Here is a 9,201-nt window from a genome sequence, read left to right as displayed (position 1 = left end):
TAAAAATTGGTGAAAAATATGGGCGTGGCCCAAGTCAGTATTATAAGAAACCGTAGAGACACAAAAAAATGTTTGGTTGTTCCCGACCCTATAGAGCAACTAATTAGAGGTGATATCTAATTATTTAAACGAAAGGTGGTTTTGTGAACCGCCCTTTATTCTACAGCGAATCATGAACATTGAACATGTACATAAGAACTTAGAATTGTATGAAGTATGAGTGGGTGGCAGACAACTGAACCCAATTGAACCTAGTTCCCACGCAGTTAACAGGCACCCAATCAGCTTAATTGGGTGACCAATCAGCTTAAAGCCCAAAACGACAACTGAACCCAGGTCATATCACAACTGCACCCAAATTGGAAATACGACAACTGAACCCAAGGAAATACGACAACTGAACCCAACGATCGGATTTTCAGGTTCTCCTTCTTCGCAGGGGACTGTGGTCATTATCACTATAGGATAGATCGTGACCACTGTAATTTAGAGCATTGGAGCCCTGTGCTTACCCCGGTAAAATATTAATACATACATGCTACATGAAGATTGAAGAGGTCTCCTCCTGGAGTGGCCTGCATCACACACATCTCTTCTACGGTGTCCACTCGTTTTAGAGCTAACTGTTTTACTGCGTCTCTGCTGATGTTATCGACACCTGTCAGCCGCATCCTCGAGAACACAGGCCATCCAGCCTTTACGGAGTCGTCCTCTCAGTCTCTTCCCATAGTTTGGTTTCTAATCCAGTAAAAAATTGGGAAACTGACAACGTGTCCGTCTAGCTTTGAAAGTTAGCCTTGTAGATACGGATCTTGATGGGCGTTCTTATAGTTCCACTGTTTCATGTCTTCCAAAACTGATGGAACGCACCATTAGCACGCTGGATACTCGGCTCAGGTTACTTGACTCCTGATGCTTTGGGAGGGCCTGCCATGGTTCAGATCTCGAGCCCTGGGTCGGATCTCGATGCTTGAGGAGCAGTGGATCATATCTTTTTCGGCACGCTTCGTGAACACGTAAGCTTGTTAGATCAGATCTCGCGATCGAAAGGCACCTGAGACCTTGTCATCTATTAGTACGCTTGTTATACAGATCGGATCAATACATAAGGAAGAGAGATGGTGGTCACAGTATCTTTCTGACAAGACGGAGAAGACGTATATATTTTTGTTGAATATTATAAAGAGTGCTGTTTGTAATATTGATGATGGTATCATAATGATTGATTTCGAGAAGGCAGCTATGAACGCTTTTTCGAAGGTGTTAGAAAAGTTCAACTTTTTTCAATGGCTCTGTCCATTCACATTGCCATTACTTATCCTTTGCTCATGGATGTGGTACACTACTTTGAACGTAGTTATCTTGGTTTGGCTAACTTGACTGGTCCTAGATCCACCCCAAGTGTCCGACTGAGTTTTGGAACCACTTCTGCACCATTATGGTGGATCCTGAATATCCCCGGACCAGTAACATGGTGGAAGGTTTCCACCGTGGTTTCAGGTCAAGGGTTACTAGGGCCAAGTCCACTGTTCAGGAGTATTACAATTACCTATTAAAATTAACATTAATGAAATATTGTCTCTGTTTTGTCTCCGAAAGCATTATAGCACTAGAAACCAGGCAGCAGCTAAACTAGAACGGTATTTGGAAACCTGTTAAACTGTTAGTGATTTCTAGTGACGATTGGGTTCAGTTGTCGTTTTAAAGTTAATTAGGTAGTCTGATTGGGTTTATAATTATTTTCCCAAGCTACCCTGTCTAGGAAAAGTCCAAATTGGGTTCAGTTGTCCGGTAGCCGTATGAGTTTATATGAGTAATTTATTATAAAATTACCTTTCACTATGCAATTTCGACTAAATTCATGTAGATATCCAATCCAGTTCCATGCACAACTGTTGTTTACATTTGGTCTAGTTAGATACAATTTGTTTCAGAGTGACTCGATAATCGCAATATCAAATTAAGATATTATTTAAATGGTCCATGTCATGCAATGCGGAAATATCCCCATTTGGCAACTGCCAAAGTGACACTAAAGTTATTGCTAATTCCTTTACAAAACTTAGCAAGTGCTATTTACAATATCCTAATGGATCATGGAAATTGAAATGTTCAATTTTCTTTTCATAAATAATAATTATAATGCGAAGTTTTATTTACCCCAAGTTTGGAGAGTAAGTAGGTTAAACTGGGAATGCCCCTTCCCAGGGACCACATCACCCCTAATAAACCATTAAATATCATGGGAGACCATGCACAGCCTCGAATTATAGTATAATGACTTCGAATAAACCTTTTTTGTCTCTAAAAAAAGGCTTAGAAAACTAGATTTATTTACCTCATTTTACCTCATTTTACCTCATCCCAATTTTGCCTTTTTTGGCTGGCCTCATGAGGTAAAATGAGGTTGACCCCCCCCCTAATTCAATGTGTAGTATGGTTGTCACTCTTTTAATAGATTAGATATAGGTTGACATTGCAGTACAATCATGCTTGATCTGCTAAAAAGCACACTCAGGGGAATCAGAGGAAGACAAAAAGCCCAGCACCTTGGACTGGATGAAGAATCCATCAATCTCATACCTCAGAAGACGAGCTATGAGGTCTCTTAAGTGCACGTGCGTTAAAATAAATTTTAAAGATATTTTATAGTACCTTTTTATTTGTGTAAAATTTTACGGACGAAATGATCCCAGGGGGGACTCCCAACCCACCGCCTCGACGGGTAGTTGATACACCTTTCACAAACAAGAGCCACTTTGGTCTACTTGCTGTGAGGTGGTACGTGTGTTTTCGATCTGACGGGTGATGGGCTCTCTCTGATGGGACACAGTTCTAGGGGGTACCCGGGGTACGAGTTAACGAATAGTGTTCGTGTCCTTCCACAATCCCCTCTCATTGTGTTTTTGACGGAGGAGAAGCCTAGTTCATCCGTCTGCATCGCTTAATCGAGTTGAAAATTTAGCCAATAACAAACTAAATTACATGTTAGACTGATAGCAGGTGTAGAGTTTATAACATACAAATTCTAAATTTTTGACGGCTGACGATGGTAAGTCGCTACGTTTAATTATAGTCTTAAGTCTTGGAGCTCAAAATGTCTCGTGCTGTGGGCCGTATAAACGGTGCACACCACCGCCCCGCCTTACTTCACGGTTGCGGGGCGGAGCTGGTGCCGTTTGTCTCGGCCTCAAGTGGCGAGTGCTTGCCCATCGAATACACGATTGAAACACTATAGTAGAGGCTCTTACGGGCAAAAAGACGTGTTTTCTGCTACGAGTTTAGAGACCTAACCGCTAATTGGACACAATAGTATGATGTCTAAGGATCGATAATATGTTAAGAAGTATAAATTTGGACTTATTAGTCACGTGCTATACCAATGCGCGTTTTAAACTTTGACAGTCTATTACTCTAAGGCAAATAGAGTAATTATATTCATATTTTGTCAGCAATAAGATCACATTATTTTCTATTTAGTGTGAAAATATGAGCTAGAACGGACATAATCTCGCTGAGTTATAGCTGTTTGAAATTTATGATGAACGCGCGGGTGCCAATTGATAACAACTAAATGCTTTTGCGCGTAGTGCGCGTCGAAAATTTGGCAAAAACGCTTGCGGAGTGACAATATTCAAACTTCGATAAAGTATATGAAGTGGGTACTTCTCGGAAAGGAAAAATTTAGGCAAACACGATGTGACTATTTTTGGGTTGATTTAATACAACTGCAAAAAATTATTCAAACTTCAAGCAAAAAAGTCAAAATTTTTACCACTTTTTTGGATTTTTACCTCAGAACAAATAGAGGGATTTGTTTTATTTTTATACAATCTTGTGCGGCTGTCTTTTAGCTATCTTTATGCAAGTTTTGCCGACATGCCAACAAAATTAACTTGCTCAAAATATCAAAAAACATGGTTTTTTGGCCTATTTTTGGCCCAAAAATCGGTTTTTTTGCGATTTTACCCCAGAACAATCAGTCCAATCATCTTGAAACCACTTTCAATCGATTCTACGGTCAAAAATACGTCTAGTAAGGTGTATCAGTTTTAAACTATTTTCACAACTACAATTAAATACATTTATTGAGGTATGACACGAGGAGGTATGACACGAGGAGATACGGCACGAAAACGAAATGTCAAGAAAAGTCCAGAGAAAACTGGTGCTACAGCAGAAACGGATGTAACTGAAGATGAAGGAGACCGTAGTTGTGAATGCAGAAGGTATATCGCAGAGGAGTTTTCATTAGCTTGTGCAACCTGTGATATGTACTGGCATTATTGCTGTGTTGGACTGACAGGTCTGACACAAGAAGAAGGCGACCATCTGTCTAACTGGCGTTGTCAGAATTGTTTTATATCACCTTACATAAAAAGCAAAAGGACTCAGACCTCGAACCCTGATAATGAAGAAACAAAAATACTAAGGAATGTTATTAGGCAGGAACTTGAGGCTCTTACACCTTGTATCAGAGGGGTTGTTGAAAACGCAGTGAACGAGAACATTCCAACTAACTTTGAGTCTGAAAAACCTAAAGAAATATCAAAGATAGTGAACCAGGCTTTCCAGTCCTTCGCTGATGTTACTGCAAATAGTCAGAAGAAAGTTATGGAAGAAATGAGCCTACAGCAAGCTTCACAAAGTGTTGTCAGTAAAGTTCAGACAAAGATGCACACTGATGCATATGAGCGAAATTTAAGGAAGCTCAATCTGTGTGTTTTGAATGTACCAGAGAGCAAGAAAGCTAACTCCAAGTTACGCCAGGAAGAGGACTCGAAGTTCTGCAAGGAGACACTAAAGATTGAAAAAAGTGACTTTATCAGTTGCCATCGTGCAGGTAAAGTGGATCCAGGTAAGCCAGACTCCTGTCGGCCATTGATCATCCAGACAGCTGACGAGGAGTCAGTTAACTATTATTCCAACCATGGCAAGGGCTGGAAAGAGTCATCATACTGGATAAATCTGGATCTCTGCAGAGCAGACCGAGAGATCCGTTTTTTAGCCAGAGAAGAGAGGAAGAAGAGGCGGGAAGAAGCAGAGAAGGAAAAGACAGAGAAAAAGGTGGAGAAGAAGTAAATAGCAGTGATAAAGAATGTAGTCAGCCCATGAATATTTTTTATACTAATGCTAATGGACTATTTAATAAAATTGATGAACTAAAATGTATTCTATCAGTTTATAAATCCATTCATGTAATCTGCATTACAGAAACTCATTTTAATAGTGATATTTTAGATGCTGAAATTTTTATTGAAGGTTTTAGTATGTTTAGAAAAGACAGAGATTTTAAAATCGATAACTCCACTAGCAACATAAGTGGAGGTGGAGGTTCTATTATTTATATTAAAAACAGTTGCAATGCTTCATTAGTGAGCTCATTTTTAAAAGCACCAGACTCTTTAGCTATTAATGTCAATACCTCTGGTGGATTGATTAGTATTTGTTGTATTTATAGGTCTACATCTTTGAATTTAAAACAGAATAATATGTTATTATCTTGCATCAAGAACATATCTAGTGAAAAGAATGTTTTTGAAACCATTATCATAGGAGATTTTAACCTACCTAATGTATCTTGGGAAACTGGTAGTGTAAATAGTGGTATTTCTAGTAAGAATCATGTTTTAATGATTCAACAAAAGTATATTGATTTATTTAATGACAGTGGTTTGACGTGGTACTTTACTAACGAAACAACCAGAAGACGGCTTGTGAAAGATACTCTCCAAGAGAGTCTTCTTGATCAGGTTTTGTATACAAATGATGCTCTTGTCAACGGTTGTAAGATCGTTTCTCCGCTTGGCAAAAGTGATCATGTTGGGATACTAGTCGAACTGGTTGTTTCGCCCAATACTAACAAAAGTCCCAAACAAAAGATTTTAAAGCCTATTTGGGGTAAGATTTCCTCAGAAGAGTTATATAACTTTAGTATGAATAATATTGACTGGGATTATAGTTGTACAAATAATGTTCAAGATATGTGGGTTGAACTACATGGTAAATTGGAGTCTGTTGCTGCAGCTGTCCCAGCTGCTTCGGTTTATCTCGACAACAGACCTGTTAAGTTGCCATGGAGTACAACTTCACTTAAAAGAATGAGGAAGAACAAGGACAGAGCATGGGCTGAATTTGATATTAATCCTTCGGATATTAACTTTAGCTGTGCAAATAGCAAGCAGCGTATTTTTGAGGTGGCAGAAATTAAAGCTAAAGTAAATTATGAAAAGAAGATTACATCTAATTTAAAACAGAATTGTAAATCTTTTTACTCGTATTTGCGTAATAAACGTCAAGTTAAGTCAAGTGTTGTTTCTTTAGATAGAGGAGATGGTACACGCACAGATAGTTCATCTGAGTCAGCTGAGGTACTTGCTAGTGCCTTTAGTTCTGTGTTTGTGCGTGAACCACCTGGCCCTCTTCCCCAAAATAAGAGTTATAACAAAGAGGTTATTGATGATATGGAAATTAGCAGTTCTGATATCAAGAAGCAGCTTTTAAAGCTTAATGTTTTTAAGAGTTCTGGTCCGGATGGCGTTCATCCAAAGTTGTTGAAATCCTTAGCATACGATGAAAAGTTTGTTGAAGCTGTAACTAAATTATTTGTTAAGTGTTCAGAAACAGGAGTCCTGCCTGACATTTGGAAGACAGCATCTGTTGTAGCATTGTTCAAAAAGGGTGTTAAATCTGATCCCTTAAATTATAGACCTGTCTCATTAACTTGTATTTTGTGCAAAGTGTATGAAAAGTTGGTGAGGGCACATTTATTAACATTTTTAGAAGAACGAATTTCAAAGCATCAGCATGGATTTGTGAAGGGTAAATCTTGTCTATCTAATCTCTTAGAGACATTTGATAATATTCTTGATATTTTAGACGAAGGTGCTCCTGTCGATCTTTTGTATTTTGATTTTAGTAAAGCTTTTGACACAGTCCCCCACTTTAGACTTCTATCTAAATTGGAGGGGTTTGGGGTCAAGGGAAAAGTTTTAGATGTTATAAAAGACTTTCTGACAGACAGAACCATGAGGGTTTGTGTAGAAGGACAATGGTCTGAGGTGAAACACGTGTTATCTGGTGTTCCCCAGGGGTCAGTATTGGGTCCTTTGCTATTTATTCTTTATATAAACGATTTACCTGACAATGTTAAAAATAAGATTAAATTATTTGCAGATGATCTCAAGTTAGTTTGTAATGCAGCTAACCATAGAAGTGTATCTGATGATATTTTAGAACTCGAAATTTGGGAGAGTATTTGGCACTTAAACTTCAATCCTGCCAAGTGTAAAGTAGTCCATATTAATCTGAATAATAATCCTAACTCGAATTATATTGTAAATGGAGTAGAACTAGAAGTATCTGCACAGGAAAAAGATTTGGGGGTTATTACCCATAGCTCCTTGCTTTGGAATGAACAGATAAAAGCATGTATTTCTAAAGCAAATCGTATGATCTGCTGGATTGTAAGGAACTTAGTTATTAGAGAAAAGGTTGTAATGATAGCTATTTATAAAGCTTTGATAAGACCTCATCTTGAGTATTGTGTCCAATTGTGGAATCCAGTTGCGGCTCATGGAAGTTGGGGGACTGTTTTGGAGCTGGAGAGCGTCCAGAGGCGGTTTACCCGTCTTATTGATGAGGTGGGTACTCTTCCATACAGCTGCAGACTGGATATCCTCAATTTGACAACGCTGGCAGAGCGGCGAATACGTGGGGACCTTATTGAAGCTTTTAAAGTAACTAGTGGTTTGACTGAATATGGATCGGGTTTGTTCAGAATGAGCAGATCTGGTCTTAATCTAGTTTCAACCAATAGGTGTAATAAGAGTGTAACTAAAGTTAAGAATCTCCAGTCTTCTTTTCTTCCGGAGCGAGTCATTCCTTACTGGAACAAACTCCCTTCAGATGTCAAGAACTGCTCGACAGTTTTAAGCTTTAAAGTTAGATTGGATGGATTTAAGAAAGAAATGATTTCTAAAAACAGTGTAAATGATTTTTATTTTTGGAATGTTTCGAATGAAGTTTTAGGGAAAATTGAAGGACCCAGTTATTTAAGCAATAAGGAGACACATAATGAATATCTTTGGTTTCATCCTTTTGTGGCAAAGAAGCGTTTCATAAATCTTTATTCCACTGGGAAGTATTAATGAATTATTTATAGATAATGTATTAGATTTTATTAATTAATAAAATTGAATTTGATAAATTATTAATGTTGATGGAAAAATATATTTATTTAAATTATTTTTTTATTTAGTGCGGTGATATTTTGTGGACACTTGTGATGATGTTATGTCATAATCTTTACTTACTTACTTACTTACTTACTTACTTACTTACTTACTTACTTATCTGGGGTCCCTAACGTATCGAGCAGACAATGCCCGTAAGAGCCTCTACTACTAATTATTTATTGGAATTCTACAGTTTCCAAAACGAAGTACGAAGATATATTAACTTTGAGCTTTGTTTTGGCGACTGCTTCATCGATGGGCGAGTAGGTATTTGTTGTTTAGCAGTGTTGAATATTGGAGCAATTATATAATGTATATCTCCATCATAATATAGGCTAGTGTAAAGATATATAATCAAGAATACAAACAAACGCGAACGGTATTAGTAACTCGCTAGATTATAGATGTTATTTAAACACATATGTTTACGTCAATTATTACTAAAATTAATATTATTTTTGCTTTAATATAATTACATTGTACATGTCACATGGATTAATGGATTAGTTGAATGAAACGTGTGCTACAAATGTCTACGCCTCACGCAGAACTGCGTACCGCTCAGTACTAATTCATGCTTGAGCGGTACTGCTGTTCACAGTGGCGCGCACTCAATTTAATCACAATAAATAACGAGCGCGCGGTTTTTTGGAATCTCTCCATTATTATATTAATTAGATCGCAGTGCTCACGGCCTGTACTGCGTGAACGACAGAAATATCTTTTAAATTATTTTGCTTCTGAAATTTTGGCTCTAGTAATTAAGAAATGTGACATGTAATTGTAAGTTAACAATTGAATAGATCCTGTGCGCGGCGCCTACAGCTGACCTACGAATTTCTGAACAATTTTAAATTGTGGCTGTGTGCGCGGCGTACTGTATATGTGTTTGAAATTGAAATTTGAATTTATTTATGAATATAACAATATGTATTGATTATTTGTGGTAAATAAAAATTTTTCT

At 37.6% G+C, this 9,201-nt stretch overlaps 1 protein-coding gene across 2 annotated transcripts in view; it reads left to right on the top strand.

The window, feature by feature from the left end:
* Nucleotides 1-4,054: 4,054 nt before the first annotated feature.
* Nucleotides 4,055-9,201, top strand: part of LOC134819580 (uncharacterized) — a 776,807-nt gene continuing 771,660 nt past the window's right edge. For both annotated transcript variants that reach the window (XM_063829591.1, XM_063829590.1), the window contains exon 1: nucleotides 4,055-4,093. The gene's annotated coding sequence lies outside the window, so the exon portion shown is untranslated. The remainder of the gene's footprint in view (nucleotides 4,094-9,201) is intronic.

This window comes from Bolinopsis microptera, chromosome 8, assembly GCF_026151205.1.
Source record: "Bolinopsis microptera isolate Bmic1 chromosome 8, MBARI_Bmic_1.0, whole genome shotgun sequence".
Taxonomy (NCBI): domain Eukaryota; kingdom Metazoa; phylum Ctenophora; class Tentaculata; order Lobata; family Bolinopsidae; genus Bolinopsis; species Bolinopsis microptera.
The sequence above is the reverse complement of the archived record's forward strand: the minus strand, read 5'-3'. Positions and strand labels throughout refer to the sequence as shown.